A 17,837-nucleotide genomic window follows, 5' to 3' on the forward strand; every position below is an offset into this window, starting at 1 on the left:
GGCAACCCATTCCAATACTCTTGCCTGGAAAATTCCATGGATGGAGGAGCCTGATAAAATGAAGGAGCAAACTGAAAAACAAATGGAGTCGCTATGTTGTCCATAAGGAATAATAACCAGGATCCAAAGTTATCAGCCACTGTAATGGGATCATGAATGGAAAGACTGAAGCTTATGAAGTCAGAGATCAAACTAGGGAAGAAAAAAGAGAGAGACTTTTAAATTCCATAGACTACATCAAAGTTAGGACATATCATTTGGAGACCAAAAGCCTGGATTTGAGTCAGCGTTCTGCAAATTATCAGCCACATGATTTGGGTTGATTCATGGAACCCCACTGCATCTTGGTTTCTTCATCTGGAAACTGGGGCCAGAATTATCTAGCTCCTAGTGGTGACTTGGGAATCAAATGAGATAATGGAATTTACAATGCTTTGAAAACTGAAAAACACCCCAGAAGTGGGTGAGGGGAACAGGAGAGTCAAGTCATACAGAGGATGATGAGTCAGAAGGACAGTGCAGAGCCAACATGTTTCTTGGGCTGTCTGCATCATTTAATGTATAAAGATGGCCGTTGGCTTAGCTCTTGGCTTAAGTCATCCTGATTAACAGGTGCCTGGCCAGCCGGGAGTTGGACTCCAAGCTGATTGGATGACTAAATGAGGAGGAGCTCCTGAACTTGGACAGTGACAGGAGACAGCTAAGGTGGCAGCCAAGAGAAAAAGCAGCCTTTCCTGTCCAGTTCCAGGATAACTGGGTTGCCTATGAAACATCCTACAGTCTGTCTGCAAGAGTACACGAATCACAGTTCTTCTGGAGGTCTCACTGTTGATGAAGAGGGTGCACCAATGAACAACCTCATTCAAGGTGTGAATTATTAATGTTCATAACATGCAAGTTTATACAGATCCATTAACAAAAATTACATCTGGCAACTACTTCTAAGCAATTACAATTACTGGTTTTAAGCAGTGAGCAAGATAATAAAATAGAGCAGCCATCCTCAAGCCTGTAGCATATCCCCTTGACCTCAGCAGCTGGAAGCTGGATAAATGTTTAAGAACATGAGCTCTGGAGACAGAAAGACCAGTTCAAATCCTAACTCTGTAACCTGAGGCCACTTAGTCAACCTCTCTAAGTCTCAGTTTCCTCAAATGTAAAATGGGAATAACAATAGTAGCTACTTTTGAGTGAAATTGTTAGGATTAAATGAGCTGGCCTTTGCAAGACAGTAAGCACAGTGTTTCCTTCAGAGAAAGCAGTCCAAAAATGATAAATAAGATGTTTTCTTCAACAGCCCCTTTGGAATTCCATCTTAGATCTATTCCGTTTCTCACTGGGATCCAGAAGATTTCTAAACTGTTAAGGGCATATGTATCATTTAATTAAGACTAGCGAGGGCTTCCCTGGTGGCTCAGATGGTACAGAATCTGCATGCAATGCAGAAGACCTGGGTTTGATCCCTGAGTCAGGAATATCCTCTGGAGAAGGGCATGGCAACCCATCTCCAGTATTCTTGCTTGGAGAATCCCATGGACAGAGGAGTCTGGTGGGCTACAGTCTGTGGATTCACAAAGAGTGGGACACAACTGAAGTGAATAACACTTTCACTCATTGAGGACAGAGGGCTTTTTTCCTTGGTGCCAGAGAGTATCTTAAAAGTCCATAAGAAGTTTTTTAAGGAGACAAAGAGTATCCCAAGTTAGAAAAACTCTAGACAAGATATGGGCTCTTCACCCAGAAGGGTTCCACTTCAACCTGCTTTGTTTTTTTATTGGAGTTCAGTGTAGGATTTCTGCTTGATGAAAATTGTTCAGTAGGAAAAGATTCAACCTCTTTGTTGTACAAAGAGAACATCTGAGACCCAGGGTGAAGAGACTTGTCCAGGGATACCTTATGAATATAAAACAGACACAGGACTGGCCTTTATGTCTCCAAACCTCCAAACTTTTGTTAAATATAAATAATAATTAGTCAAAGTGATTAGTTATTGGATAATTACTATCCCCAGTGCAACTATTCTGTCTTTAATCAGATCAAAGTTACATCAGTCCAATATGCTTCTTCTACTTTGAGACATGGGCTAAGAAAATATTATCTCACATCCAGGGTTATAGGGAATCTCACTTAAATATTAATATGCATTATGTACCTTGTGCCTGGGATCTACACCTTATATTCCTGTACTTTGGCTTCTATTTTCAAAATAATAGAAGAGAAAACCAAGCCAAATTAGAGGAGATGAGGAGGAAAGAAAAAAAAGAAGGCATGAAATCCCAAATTAGAAGGATTCTGGGTGTGTACAGTGTCTAACCCCCTGAAGCACCATTAAAGTATCACTAGCTTATCATCATGTGCATTCTCAAACCTGCAGTTATTGAGTGTTTGGGGGGGGGGGGTTGTTTTGTTTGAGCCAGCCACATTCTAAGCACTCTATACACATTTTCTCATTTGAATCTCTCAAGGACCCTATAAGGTAAGTATTTATTATTCCCATTTTACATATAAGGAAAGAAGTAGAGAGAGAATTAGGTACACAGCACAAGATGACAAGACAGAGGTATACAGTGGACTCACTCTACTCCCACATGAAAATTACACAAGTTCAGCTAATGGCCAAACAATCAAAACAAATAGATAATACAATAGTATAGGTGGTCCCACCTGTCCTTCCCACTGACTTTGGACCCCAGGGAGAGCATCAAATAAACTATGTTGTTGTAGCCACATGCCCTTCGTAGCATCATTACTATCGCATATAGATAGCAATTATAGACATGATTTTTCATTTAACCTGACCATAAGCCAGCTATATCATTTGAGAAGCAGCAGCAGTCAGGTCCAATATTGGGAGAAAAATGACTGTGTTTTGACTTCATCAGTCTCCAACCAAGGCAAGTCCTTCAAAGAGATGGTCAAGAAAAATTTTGACCACACACAATTTTTCTCCTTACTTGCTCACTTTAGACCCTAGTTTCCTTAGATGTTATGCCTCCTTCTCTGGACCAGCTGAGAGCCTGATGGGAAGGCAGGAGAGCCAGCTTTTGGTCCTGACCACGCCGCCAGTCTGGAGAGCCAGTGCCTCCTCACTGTCTACCAAATGAGGGACTGGACTAAGCTGGTCACTGAGGAGCCAAATGATGAAGAAGCATGGACCTGGTATTTGGGCCTAGTCTCTGAAGGCTGAGGGAACTGTTAAGCCAAGCGGAGCTCTACAAGGGGTTTGTCCAGATCCTCAGGAGATTCTGGGCCTCACACAGCAGGCACCTACCAGCACCCCTGCCCCCTTGGCGGGAGCTCTGAGTTGTTTAGCAACTGGGCCAGCCTCTTCCTGGATCTGCTGGGAAATAAAGAGAACAGCTTCCTGGCCTGGAGGCATAGCCGCAGCTGGGCTGGGACTTGGACTCTGAGCTGAGGAAACAGGCTTTGAAGCCTCTCTCCATCCAAACCAGCCTCCGCTCTTCTGCCCCAGCCACCAGCCACATGATAATTCATAATCTTGATGACAGGAGAGAGGTGGAGGAGCCAAGAAAAGAAAAGAGATCCTTCCCAGCCAACTGGGATCTGAGCTGTTGAATCCAGAAGTTTGTTTTATTCAAAATAAAAAGGAAAAAAAAATGACCAAGTGTAATTATAGAGTGTCTGAGATTTCACGTGGCTGGGCCGCCTGTGAAGGATGAGGACTTCTCCATCAGCCAGTGGTTTTGTCTACATCATGCCACACAACCTGCCACATTCTTTGTTTTCTTTAAATGAATTGACCCGTTTTATTTGCACCAACAAACAGACCGATTGTTTGAATGCCAGGCAACAAAACCTTCATACTCTCCTGCAGCTTAGCAAAGTTTCTCACAAACAGTTTGCCTGCCTTTCTGAGCTGTTGAAACATACAACTTAATCACCTAAGGCCATGAGCCAAAGTGATTGCGGAGAAGACAGTCAAATACAGCACCCTGTGTGTAATGAAGGTCCAAGGCTCTTTGGAACTCAGTGGAAAACAATGCTCTTTGGAGCCTCACCCTATTAAGTCAATAGGTCTTCTCCCAGTGGAATTTAACTTGTAAATACTGAAAGAACCAAGAAGCAAACAGTTCTAGAGTGAACCATTCTGCTGCTGACTGAACTTTGTAATGCAATATCCTGACTTCTCAGTTCAGTTCAGTTCAGTTCAGTCGCTCAGTCATGTCTGACTCTTTGCGACCCCATGATTCGCAGCACCAGGGCTCCCTGTCCATCACCAACTCCCGGAGTTCACTCAAACTCGTGTCCATCGAGTTGGTGATGCCATCCAGCCATGTAATCCTCTGTTGTCCCCTGTTCCTCCTGTCCTCAATCCCTCCCAGCATCAGGGTCTCTTCCAATGAGTCAACTCTTCACATAAGGTGGCAAAGTACTGGAGTTTCAGCTTTAGCATCAGTCCTTCCATTGAACACCCAGGACTGATCTCCTTTAGGATGGACTGGTTGGATCTCCTTGCAGTCCAAGGGACTCTCAAGAGTCTTCTCCAACACCACAGTTCAAAAGCATCAATTCTTCGGTGCTCAGCTTTCTTCACAGTCCAGCTCTCACATCCATACATGACCACAGGAAAAACCATAGCCTTGACTAGATGGACCTTTGGTGACAAAGTAATGTCTCTGCTTTTGAATATGCTATCTAGGTTGGTCATAACTTTCCTTCCAAGGAGTAAGCGTCTTTTAATTTCATGGCTGCAATCACCATCTGCAGTGATTTTGGAGCCCAAAAAAATAAAGTCTGACACTGTTTCCACTGTTTCCCCATCTATTTACCAGGATGTGATGGGACCATATGCCATGATCTTCATTTTCTAATGTTGAGCTTTAAGCCAACTTTTTCACTCTCCTCTTTCACTTTCATCAAGAGGCTTTTTAGTTCTTCTTCACTTTCTGCCATAAGGGTGGTGTCATCTGCATATCTGAGGTTAGTGATATTTCTCCCAGCAATCTTGATTCCAGGTTGTGTTTCTTCCAGTCCAGCATTTCTCATGATGTCCTCTGCATAGAAGTTAAATAAGCAGGGTGACAATATACAGCCTTGACGTACTCCTTTTCCTATTTGGAACCAGTCTGTTGTTCCATGTCCAGTTCTAACTGTTACTTCCTGACCTGCATATAGGTTTCTCAAGAGGCAGGTCAGGTGGTCTGGTATTCCCATCTCTCTCAGAATTTTCCACAGTTTATTGTGATCCACACAGTCACAGGCTTGGGCATAGTCGATAAAACAGAAATAGATGTTTTTCTGGAACTCTCTTGCTTTTCCGATGATCCAGCGAATGTTGGCAATTTGATCTCTGGTTCCTCTGCCTTTTCTAAAACCAGCTTGAACATCAGGAATTTCACAGTTCATGTACTGTTGAAGCCTCCTGGCTTGGAGAATTTTGAGCATTACTTTACTAGCGTGTGAGATGAGTGCAATTGTGCGTTAGTTTGAGCATTCTTTGGTATTGCCTTTCTTTGAGATTGGAATGAAAACTGACCTTTTCCAGTCCTGTGGCCACTGCTGAGTTTTCCAGGTTTGCTGGCGTATTGAGTGCAGCACTTTCACAGCATCATCTTTCAGGATTTGAAATAGCTCCACTGGAATTCCATCACCTCCACTAGCTTTGTTCGTCGTGATGCTTTCTAAGGCCGACTTGACTTCACATTCCAGGATGTCTGGCTCTAGGTGAGTGATGACACCATCATGATTATCTTGGTCTTGAAGATCTTTTTTGTACAGTTCTTCTGTGTATTCTTGCCACCTCTTCTTAATATCTTCTGCTTCTGTTAGGTCCATTCCATTTCTGTCCTTTATCAAGCCCATCTTTGCATGAAATGTTCCCTTGGTATCTCTAATTTTCTTGAAGAGATCTCTAGTCTTTCCCATTCTGTTGTTTTCCTCTATTTCTTTGCATTGATCATTGAGGAAGGCTTTCTTATCTCTCCTTTGGAACTCTACATTCAGATGCTTATATCTTTTCTTTCCTCCTTTGCTTTTTGCTTCTCTTCTTTTCACAGCTATTTGTAAGTCTTCCTCAAACAGCCATTTTGCTTTTTTGCATTTCCTTTTATAGGGATGGTCTTGCTCCCTGTCTCCTGTACAATGTCATGAACCTCCATCCATAGTTCATCAGGCACTCTATCTATCAGATTTAGTCCCTTATATCTATTTCTCACTTCCACTGTATAATCATAAGGGATTTGGTTTAGGTCATACCTGAATGGTCTACTGGTTTTCCCTACTTTCTTCAATTTAAGTCTGAATTTGGCAATAAAGAGTTCATGATCTGAGCCACAGTCAGCTCCTGGTCTTGTTTTTGATGACTGTATAGAGCCTCTCCATCTTTGGCTGCAAAGACTTCTAGGTCTGCCCTTTAGAGAGGGTCACTCTGCCCCTAATCAGATGTGCTCTTTAGACCAGCCTGCTTAAGGAACCAAGCCTCTCTCTGTCTCCAAAGTCTAAGACAGGTACTCATTTGCTACCAGTGCACTTATTCTCCAGTTTTAGGAGGTAGTGTGTGTGTAGATACACATATGTGTGTGTAATTAATATTGATTAACATGTTCTATCTGTCTTGTACCTGTGAACTGTAATACAACCCAAAAAACTTTATCTCTTGTTGCCATGCTTTTATTCTCAAATTTGGCCATGAGTAAGTCTTTCCTTTCCTTACCAGACTATGAATATCTCTCATTTTTCTAAATCAAGAGAATTAGAGTGGATCTTAAAGGGAAGATATTAAAGGTGCATGTCCACATCCAGCACTTGGCTCCCTGTCTCCCTGTCCCAGAGCCTAGTGCAAGGCCATCTTATACCTGACACTCAGTCAATAGTTAGCAATTCAATCAGAAGTGAAAGTATTAGTCGCTCAGTCATGTTCAATTTTATGCAACCCCAGGGACTGTAGGCCACCAGACTCCTCTGTCCGTGGGATTCTCCAGCAAGAATACTGGAGTGGATAGCCATTCCCTTCTCCAGGGAATCTTCCTGACCCAGGAATTGAACTCAGGTTTCCTGCATTGCAGGCAAACTCTTTTACCATCTGAGCCTCCAGTGAAGCCCGCAATCAGAAGGATGGTTAAAAGGCTGACTGGGGCTTACCCAAATCAAAGGCAGCTTCAGGTCTTGGCTCTGCATCCTTGACTAGACTCGAACTACAGGGTCCTCTGCCACCATCTAATAAACATGAGGCACACATACAGTTGTAAGCTTCACAAGGACAGGTTGGGATCCCCTTTTCCCAAGGCAGCCTCTGGGTCAAGGACGCGAGGACAAGTGCTTCATCTGGGAGGTGATTCGAAGCAGCACCCATAGGGTGCTTACTTCCCTAATCAGGGAAGTAAGATGGAAAGGAAGGCAGCCAAGGCGAGGTGTGTCAGTGAGCAACTGAGTCATGTTCCCCATGGAGACCTCTGAGAGAACATGGAGAGCATGCCTCAGTTTGCTCCCCACCAAAGGGTATCTTCTACCAATTCCCATCTGTGAATTAAAGTCTACTTCTGAAGATATCAGAACCCAGACTACCTTGGTTATAGACTGAGCGTGCAGCCCGAGAAAGCGTCCAGGCAGAATCACAGGCGCAAGCAGTAAGAAGCTGGTGAGCAAGAGGAATCCAAGGGTAGGAGCAGGGCACTTACTGATACTGATAGTGGCCGATTAGCTGGACTCCCCAGTGCCTACAGCAGTGCCTGGCATATAGCTGGTGCTCAAAACAAAGTTGCACAAACGTATTTATGCTGGTGGTTTTATGAAGAAAATTTTAAGGAGGACACTTTCTTCAAAGGAAATTTTATAAGCAAAGTTCAGAGTGTAAATGAGATTAAAAAGGAGTTGCCTGATTTAAGGACTGAAGCTCCATCACCTCCTCTCACAATGCACAGACAGCTGTGAGGAACATCCAGTGTGCCTCAGAGTCCACGGTGAGAAGCCCTAATTTAATTCCTTCCGTTTCACTCATGAGACAGTTGAGGTGCCATGTCTCTGCTGACCTTAGTGCTAGGAGCCAAAGACAGTCCCAGAGAGTTGGTCGATACGGGTGGGCACAACCCTGAGCGTTGGCTCAGTGTCAGCGGGACCCTCCCTGGAAGCACCTGGGAAGCCCTTGCTGAGAGCTGGAATGCTCTTCCCCCAAGACTGGCAGAGGAAGAGAAAACCGTCTGTCTCTAAGTCATGACACCTCATCAGTCTCCAAGAACACAAGTGATTAAATCTGTTGTCATTCACGTCCCATCACTTCAGAACCAAATGTTAGCAGCCAAGGGGGATGTTAGCAGCCAAGGGGGATGTCAGCACCTTCAGTTGTTGCCATCACCTGAATCTGCTTTCCACATCTGCCAGAAAGACTGTCATCTTGGACGTCCAGACTCTAAACCCCCATGCAGAATTGGATCTTCTCATTCCTAGGAAGGTGTATTGAGCAAAAAATCCTGAAGAACTTTCAAACACAAGTTCCTGCTAGAAGGCCAAGTCTGAGGCCACTAAACTGGAATGAACTCACAGTTTGGACAGAAAGAAAGCGATTGATATGTGGAAGGGAAGATTTCAGCACTGACTTCCAGGAGCTCTTGGATTTCCTGTGTTAGCATTTGGATCTGTGCGTGGCGCCCACTCCTCTGGCACCCACTCAGCTAGGTCTCTCGCTGCCAGCCCTGAAAACTCCCAGCTCGACTGCTTTCCTTCCAGTCTTGCCATTAGTCTGAAAACCAAGTGAGGCAGCCAAGGCTACCTACCAGTTTTATCAGTGCAAGAGGGAAATCCCTCCACCTTAGTCTCGCTGGAGTACCCTAACTGGAACTTCCCTCTGCTGACAAGAAAGAGAAAAGAAGTAATAAGGAATGGTTTAGTGTGAACCCCAGCGGAAATTAGCTCTTCATCTCTGTCTGTTCTCCTAAGAGGAGAGCTCAATGGATCATTCCAACTGGGGCAACTTGCCAAACTCCTCATTTTCACTGATGAAAATTTGAGTCCCAAAGAAGGAGAAGCGACTTGCCTAAAATCTCACAGTTATTTATAGAATATCTGTGACCAAAATAGCAGTATTTCCTAATTCGTTGTCTAGTGCCTTTTCTCTATACTAATTTTAGATAAAATCTATCTTTTTTTCCTTTAGCTGTGCTTTTTCTTTTCATTCTTTCTTTATGTCTGTTTGTTTGGTTGGTTCTGTCTCTGGCATATAAACTCTCATCAGATATTTGTTGAATGAAAGATTATATGAATATATGAATGTATCTCCCCTCTAAGGGAAAAACTGGGACTTTTTTTAAAAGATGATTTTTTGATTTTCAGAGATCTTCCAAATGGTACAAAGGTAAGCATGCTGGACAAACTACATTCTTTTTTTTACATTGAAATGTTGTTGACATACAATTTTGTTAGTTTCAAGTATACGACATGTTAATTTGATACTTGCATACATTATGAAATGATCACATCTAACTATTTGTCCCCGTTCAAATTTATTACCATATTTTTGACCACATGCTTTATTCCTTATGCATATTACATCCCTGTGGCTTTTTTATTTTAAAACTAGAGGTTTGATTCACACACATATGGATACCTTATCTTTGACAAAGGAGGCAAGAATATACAATGGAGTAAAGACAATCTCTTTAACAAGTGGTGCTGGGAAAACTGGTCAACCACTTGTAAAAGAATGAAACTAGATCACTTTCTAACACCACACACAAAAATAAACTCAAAATGGATTAAAGATCTAAATGTAAGACCAGAAACTATAAAACTCCTAGAGGAGAACATAGGCAAAACACTCTCAGACATAAATCACAGCAGGATCCTCTATGATCCACCTCCCAGAATTCTGGAAATAAAAGCAAAAATAAACAAATGGGATCTAATTAAAATTAAAAGCTTCTGCACAACAAAGGAAAATATAAGCAAGGTGAAAAGACAGCCTTCTGAATGGGAGAAAATAATAGCAAATGAAGCAACTGACAAACAACTAATCTCAAAAATATACAAGCAACTTATGCAGCTCAATTCCAGAAAAATAAATGACCCAATCAAAAAATGGGCCAAAGAACTAAATAGACATTTCTCCAAAGAAGACATATGGATGGCTAACACATGAAAAGATGCTCAACATCACTCATTGTTAGAGAAATGCAAATCAAAACCACAATGAGGTACCACTTCACACCAGTCAGAATGTCTGCGATCCAAAAATCTGCAAGCAGTAAATGCTGGAGAGGGTGTGGAGAAAAGGGAACCCTCCTACACTGTTGGTGGGAATGCAAACTAGTACAGCCACTATGGAGAACAGTGTGGAGATTCCTTAAAAAATTGCAAATAGAACTCCCTTATGACCCAGCAATCCCACTGCTGGGCATACACACCGAGGAAACCAGAAATGAAAGAGACACATGTACCCCAATGTTCATCACTGCACTGTTTATAATAGCCAGGACATGGAAACAACCTAGATGTCCATCAGCAGATGAATGGATAAGAAAGCTGTGGTACATATACACAATGGAGTATTACTCAGCCGTTAAAAAGAATACATTTGAATCAGTTCTGATGAGATGGATGAAACTGGAGCCAATTATACAGAGTGAAGTAAGCCAGAAAGAAAAACACCAATACAGTATACTAACACATATATATGGAATTTAGAAAGATGGCAATGACGACCCTGTATGCAAGACAGCAAAAAGGACACATGTGTATAATGGACTTTTGGACTCAGAGGGAGAGGGAGAGGGTGGGATGATTTGGGAGAATGGTGTTGAAACATGTATACTATCATGTAAGAATCGAATCGCCAGTCTATGTCCGATGCAGGATACAGGATGCTTGGGGCTGGTGCACAGTGATGACCCAGAGAGATGTTATGGGGAGGGAGGTGGGAGGGGGGTTCATGTTTGGGAATGCATGTACACCCGTGGTGGATTCATGTCAATGTATGGCAAAACCAATACAGTATTGTAAAGTAAAATAAAGTAAAAATAAAATTTTTTTAAAAAATTAAAAAAAAAGAAATACTAGGGGAAATAAATAAATAAAGTGAGCTCAGCAAAAGAAAAATAATAATAAATTTTAAAAAATAAAGAACAACAACAACAAAAAAAAAACTAGAGGTTTGTACCTCTTAGTCCCCTTCACCTATTTCTCCCCTCCCACGTCCCTCTCCTCTGCAACAGCATCCATTTTTTTCTCTGTATCTGAGTCTGTTTTCATTTTGTAGCATCTCCCTGATGATTAGTGATGCTAAGCGTCTTTTCACAAATCTGTTGGCCATCAGTATCTCTTCTTTGAAATAATGTATGTTCTGTTCCTCTGCCCGTTTTTTTTTGTACTGAGTTGCATGCTGCTGCTGCTGCTGCTAAACTGCTTCAGTAGTGTCCGACTCTGTGCGACCCCATAGACGGCAGCCCACCAGGCTCCCTCGTCCCTGGGATTCTCCAGGCAAGAATACTGGAGTGGGGTGCCATTTCCTTCTCCAGTGCATGACAGTGAAAAGTGAAAGTGAAGTCGCTGTTATGTGCTTGTGTGTCCGGCTCCTAGTGACCGCATGGACTGTAGCCTACCAGGCTCCTCCGTCCATGGGATTTTCCAGGCAAGAGTACTGGAGTGGGGTGCCATTGCCTTCTCTGATTCAGTTGCATTAGCTGTTTATATATTTTGGATATTAACCCCTTATCAGAGATTATCTTTTGCAAATATCTTTTCCCATTCAGTAAGCTGCCTTTTTATTTTTTTGACCATTTCCTTCACTGTGCAAAAGCTTTTTAGTTTGATGAGGTCTCATTTGCTTATTTTTGTTTTCATTTCCCTTGCCTGAGGAGACAGATCCAAAACAATATTGCTATGACTGATTTCAAAGAACAGCCTGCTTATGTTTTCTTTCAGAAATTTTATGGTTTGGGGTCTTACGTTTAAGTCTTTAATTCATTTTGAGGTTATTTTTGTTTGTGGTGTGAGAAAGTAGCTGTTTGCTTCTTTTGCATGTAGCAGTCCAGTTTTCTCCGCACCACTTATTAAAGAAGTTGTATTTTCCCTGTTGTTTATTTTTATCACCTTTGTTGTGAGTTAACTGCCCATATAAGCATGGGTTTATTTCTGGGCTCTCTATTCTGTTCCATTGATCACTGCGTCTGTTTTTGTGCCAGTACCATTATATTTTGATTATTGTAGCTTTGTTGCATAGTTTGAAATCAGGGAGCATGATACCTCGAGCTATGTTCTTTCTCAAGATTGCTTTGGCATGCAGGGTCTTTTGTGTTTCTATACAGATTTTTTAATTACTTGGCATAGTTCTGTGCAAAATATTTTTGGTATTTTGATAAGGATTGCACTGAATTTGTCAATTTCCCTGGATGATATGGCCACTGTAACAATATTAATTCCTCCAATCCATGAGCATGATGTATCTTTCCGTTCGTTTGTATAATCTTCAGTTTCTTTCATCAGTGTCTTACAGTTTTTAGAATATAAGTCTTTTACCTTTCTGGTTAGGTTTATTCCTAGGTGCTTTGTTCTTTTTGGTGCAATTGTAAAAGGGATTTTAAAAAATTTCTCTTCCAGATAATTCATGATTAGCATATAGAAATGCAATACACTATTCTCTAATAATTTCTCTACAATATTTTTCCATCCTGCAAAATTGAATTCATTTATTTGTTCTAAACAAACTGCATCTTTGAGAGAAGGTGATGTTACTGGAATGAGGGTGATGCAGTTCAGAGTTCAAAATTAAAAGGATGATGGAGAATAAGCATCATTTGGCAGCAATACCACTGCAGCAGCCTCCTCAGAGGGTTCTTAGACCCCTCTTCAAGGCCTAAGTCAGGGAGAAAGTCATCAAAAACTTGCCTCTTGGCAAGGTTGAAATTATTTCCAGTTCTAAAATTCTGCATTCAGTACACAAATTGACTAAAAGTCAGGATCTCTCTGCTACTGTCTATGATCTTGTCTACAACCTCTAAATACTTAATTTGATTAGGTGATTTGGGAAAAAAAAGAGGTTATTTTGATCCAAAACAGCTACAGTGGTTTCCACCTAAGAGAGGAATCTCTAGACATAAGCCTACATCTGTTGAAGCCTAAACTTGTCTTTCGTTGGCTTTATCTACTTAATATTAGCACTCAGTTCAGTTCAGTTCAGTCACTCAGTCGTGTCTGACTCTTTGCAACCCTATGAATCGCAGCACGCCAGGCCTCCCTGTCCATCACCAACTCCCGGAGTTCACTCAGACTCACATCCAGAGTCAGTCATGCCATCCAGCCATCTCATCCTCTGTCGTCACCTTCTCCTCCTGCCCCCAATCTCTCCCAGCATCAGAGTCTTTTACAATGAGTCAACTCTTCACATGAGGTGGCCAAAGTACTGGAGTTTCAGCTTTAGCATCATTCCTTCCAAAGAAATCCCAGGGTTGATCTCCTTCAGAATGGACTGGTTGGATCTCCTTGCAGTCCAAGGGACTCTCAAGAGTCTTCTCCAACACCACAGTTCAAAAGCATCAATTCTTCGGCACTCTGCCTTCTTCACAGTCCAACTCTCACATCCATACATGACTACTGGAAAAACCATAGCCTTGACTAGACGGACCTTAGTCAGCAAAGTCATGTCTCTGCTTTTGAATATGCTGTCTAGGTTGGTCATAACTTTTCTTCCAAGGAGTAAGCGTCTTTTAATTTCATGGCTGCAGTCACCATCTGCAGTGATTTTGGAGCCCCCCAAAATAAAGTCTGACACTGTTTCCACTGTTTCCCCATCTATTTCCCATGAAGTGATGGGACCAGATGCCATGATCTTCGTTTTCTGAATGTTGAGCTTTAAGCCAACTTTTTCACTCTCCTCTTTCACTTTCATCAAGAGGCCTTTTAGCTCCTCTTCACTTTCTGCCATAAGGGTGGTGTCATCTGCATATCTGAGGTTAGTGATATTTCTCCTGGCAATCTTGATTCCAGCTTGTGTTTCTTCCAGTCCAGCGTTTCTCATGATGTCCTCTGAATAGAAGTTAAATAAGCAGGGTGACAATATACAGCCTTGACGTACTCCTTTTCCTATTTGGAACCAGTCTGTTGTTCCATATCCAGTTCTAACTGTTGCTTCCTGACCTGCATACAGATTTCTCAAGAGGCAGGTCAGGTGGTCTGGTATTCCCATCTCTTTCAGAATTTTCCACAGTTTATTGTGATCCACACAGTCACAGGCTTGGGCATAGTCAATAAGCAGAAATAGATGTTTTCTGGAACTCTCTTGCTTTTTTGATGATCCAGCGGATGTTGGCAATTTGATCTCTGGTTCCTCTGCCTTTTCTAAAACCAGCTTGAACAACAGGAATTTCATCATTCATGTATTGCTGAAGCCTGGCTTGGAGAATTTTGAGCATTACTTTACTAGCGTGTGAGATGAGTGCAATTGTGCGGTAGTTTGAACATTCTTTGGCATTGCCTTTCTTTGGGATTGGAATGAAAACTGACCTTTTCCAGTCCTGTGGCCACTGCTGAGTTTTCCAAATTTGCTGGCATACCAAGTGCAGCAGTTTCACAGCATCATCTTTCAGGATTTGACATAGCTCCACTGGAATTCCATCACCTCCACTAGCTTTGTTCGTCGTGATGCTTTCTAAGGCCCACTTGACTTCACATTCCATGATGTCTGGCTCTAGGTGAGTGATCATATCATCGTGATTATCCAGGTCATGAAGATCGTTTTTGTACAGTTCTTCCGTGTATTCTTGCCACCTCTTCTTAGTATCTTCTGCTTCTGTTAGGTCCATACAATTTCTGTCCTTTATCGAGCCCATCTTTGCATGAAATGTTCCCTTGGTATCTCTCATTTCCATGAAGAGATCTCTAGTCTTTCCCATTCTATTGTTTTCCTCTATTTCTTTGCACTGATTGCTGAAGAAGGCTTTCTTATCTCTTCTTGCTATTCTTTGGAACTCTGCATTCAGATGCTTATATCTTTTCTTTTCTCCTTTGCTTTTTGCTTCTCTTCTTTTCACAGCTATTTGTAAGGCCTCCCCAGACAGCCATTTTGCTTTTTTGCATTTCTTTTCCATGGAGATGGTCTTGATCCCTGTCTCCTGTACAATGTCTCGAACCTCATTTCATAGTTCATAGTTCATCAGGCACTCTATCTGTCAGATCTAGTCCCTTAAATCTATTTCTCACTTCCACTGTATAATCACAAGGGATTTGATTTAGGTCATACCTGAATGGTCTAGTGGTTTTCCCTACTTTCTTCAATTTAAGTCTGAATTTGGTAATAAGAAGCTCATGATCTGAGCCACAGTCAGCTCCTGGTCTTGTTTTTGTTGACTGTATAGAGCTTCTCCATCTTTGGCTGCAAAGAATATAATCAATCTGATTTCGGTGTTGACCATCTGGTGATGTCCATGTGTAGAGTCTTCTCTTGTGTTGTTGGAAGAGGGTGTTTTCTATGACCAGTGCATTTTCTTGGAAAAACTCTACTAGTCTTTGCCCTGCTTCATTCCGCATTCCAAGGCCAAATTTGCCTGTTACTCCAGGTGTTTCTTGACTTCCTACTTTTGCATTCCAGTCCCCTATAATGAAAAGGACATCTTTTTTTGGGTGTTCTAAAAGGTCTTGTAGGTCTTCATAGAACCATTCAACTTCAGCTTCTTCAGCATTACTGGTTGGGGCATTGACTTGGAGTACTGTAATATTGAATGGTTTACCTTGGAAACGAACAGAGATCATTCTGTCGTTTTTGAGATTGCATCCAAGTACTGCATTTCGGACTCTTTTGTTGACCATGATGGCTACTCCATTTCTTCTCTGGGATTCCTGCCCACATTAGTAGATATAATGGTCTTAAATGGTCTTTAACTCTATAATGAGTTAAATTCACACATTCCAGTCCATTTTAGTTTGCTGATTCCTAGAATGTTGACGTTCACTCTTGCCATCTCTTGTTTGACCACTTCCAATTTGCTTTGATTCATGGACCTGACATTCCAGGTTCCTATGCAATATTGCTCTTTACAGCGTTGGACCTTGCTTCTATCACCAGACACGTCTACAGCTGGGTATTGTTTTTGCTCTGGCTCCATCCCTTCATTCTTTCTGGAGTTATTTCTCCACTGATCTCCAGTAGCATATTGGGCTCCTACTGACCTGGGGAGTTCCTCTTTCAGTATCCTATCATTTTGCCTTTTCATACTGTTCGTGGGGTTCTCAAGACAAGAATATTGAAGTGGTTTGCCATTCCCTTCTCCAGTGGACCACATTCTGTCAGATCTCTCCACCATGACCTGCCCGTCTTGTGTTGCCCCGTGGGCATGGCTTAGTTTCATTGTGGTCCTAGTGTGATTAGATTGACTAGTTTTCTGTGATTATGGTTTCAGTGTGTCTGCCCTCTGATGCCCTCTTGCAACACCTATCATCTTACTTGGGTTTCTCTTACCTTGGGCGTGGGGTATCTCTTCACAGCTGCTCCAGCAAAGTGCAGCTGCTCCTTACCTTGGATGGGGGGTATCTCCTCACCACCACACTTCCTGGCCTTCAACATGGGATAGCTCCTCTAGGCTCTCCTGCGCTCACACAGCCACTGCTCCTTGGATGTGGTGTGGCTCCTCCCAGCCACCGCCCCTGGCCTCAGGTGCAAGGTGGCTCCTCCCAGCCGCTGCCCCTGGCCTCAGGCATGGGGTGGCTCCTCCTGGCCACTGCCCCAGGCCTCAGAAGCAGGATGGCTCCTCCTGGCTGCCACTCCTGGCCTCGGACACGGGCTGGCTCCTCTCGGCCGTCCCCCCAGACCTCAGACGTGGGGTAGGTCCTCCTGGCTGCTGCCCTTGACCTCGGACTTGGGGTAGCTCCTCTCGGCCATTCTTGCACCGTCGCAGCCTGACACTCTTGGCTGCTGCCCCTGACCTCGGACGTGGGGTAACTCCTCTTGGCCACCACCTTTCGGCCATTGGGTCCTCCCGGCTTCTGCCCCTGACCTTGTACATGGGGTAGCTCCTCTTGGCTGTGCTTGCTGCACTGGTCGCAGCCGCCTGCACCGGTCACACATTGTAAAGCGTGCAGTAGCTTTTATTTTTGTTGATTTAAAGTTTTCTATTTACTAGCTATTTTTTTCTTTTCAATAAAACAGGCTAACTGTAAACACAATTTTTTTCAAGTAGCACAGATGCTAACAAAGAAGAAAATAAAAATCACTGTCAACATGTTTATGGGCATGCTTCCTTTCACTTCTCTCCTCTGTCACCTGACATTTTAACTTCATCCTGCTGCTTCCAGTTCCCTAGAACTACCTTTCTTTGAATCCACCAGGCTGAGCCACTTATCTTACCTCACCTGATTTTTACAACATCCCCACAATGTGGCAAATTATTATCCCCATTTTATAGATTGGAAACTGAGGCTCAGAGAAATTGTGCCTTGCCCAAGAGCACAGAGTTAACAAGTGACAGAGCTAAGTTTCGACTCCAGGTTTACCTTATTTCAAAGAACAAGTCTAAAAAATACATAGCAACCATTTTTTATACTTTTACTATGTGCCAGACACTGTGCTGTGTCTTATATACATTATCTTAGAACAGCAAATTGATAAAGTAGGTTTTATTCTATTGTTGGGAAAACTAAGGCATAGAGGGGCTAAGTGACTTGCCCAGAACCATACGGCTGATAATAGGCAGAGTCAAAAGGCAGATTCAGGATTTTTGACTCGTAAATCCATGCTCTTAACCTGGAAAATATAGGTATGGTACCCTCCATTCCACTGGTCTAGACAGATTAATGTATATGTGGAGTCATAGTCCACATAGTGTTCTGTCCTTGCCTTTAAACTTGTTATGATTCAGTCCTACTCCCGTAAGTCAGTGGTTGGCCTTTGTCCCACCTGG

Source organism: Budorcas taxicolor, chromosome 7 (assembly GCF_023091745.1).
Source record: "Budorcas taxicolor isolate Tak-1 chromosome 7, Takin1.1, whole genome shotgun sequence".
Taxonomy (NCBI): domain Eukaryota; kingdom Metazoa; phylum Chordata; class Mammalia; order Artiodactyla; family Bovidae; genus Budorcas; species Budorcas taxicolor.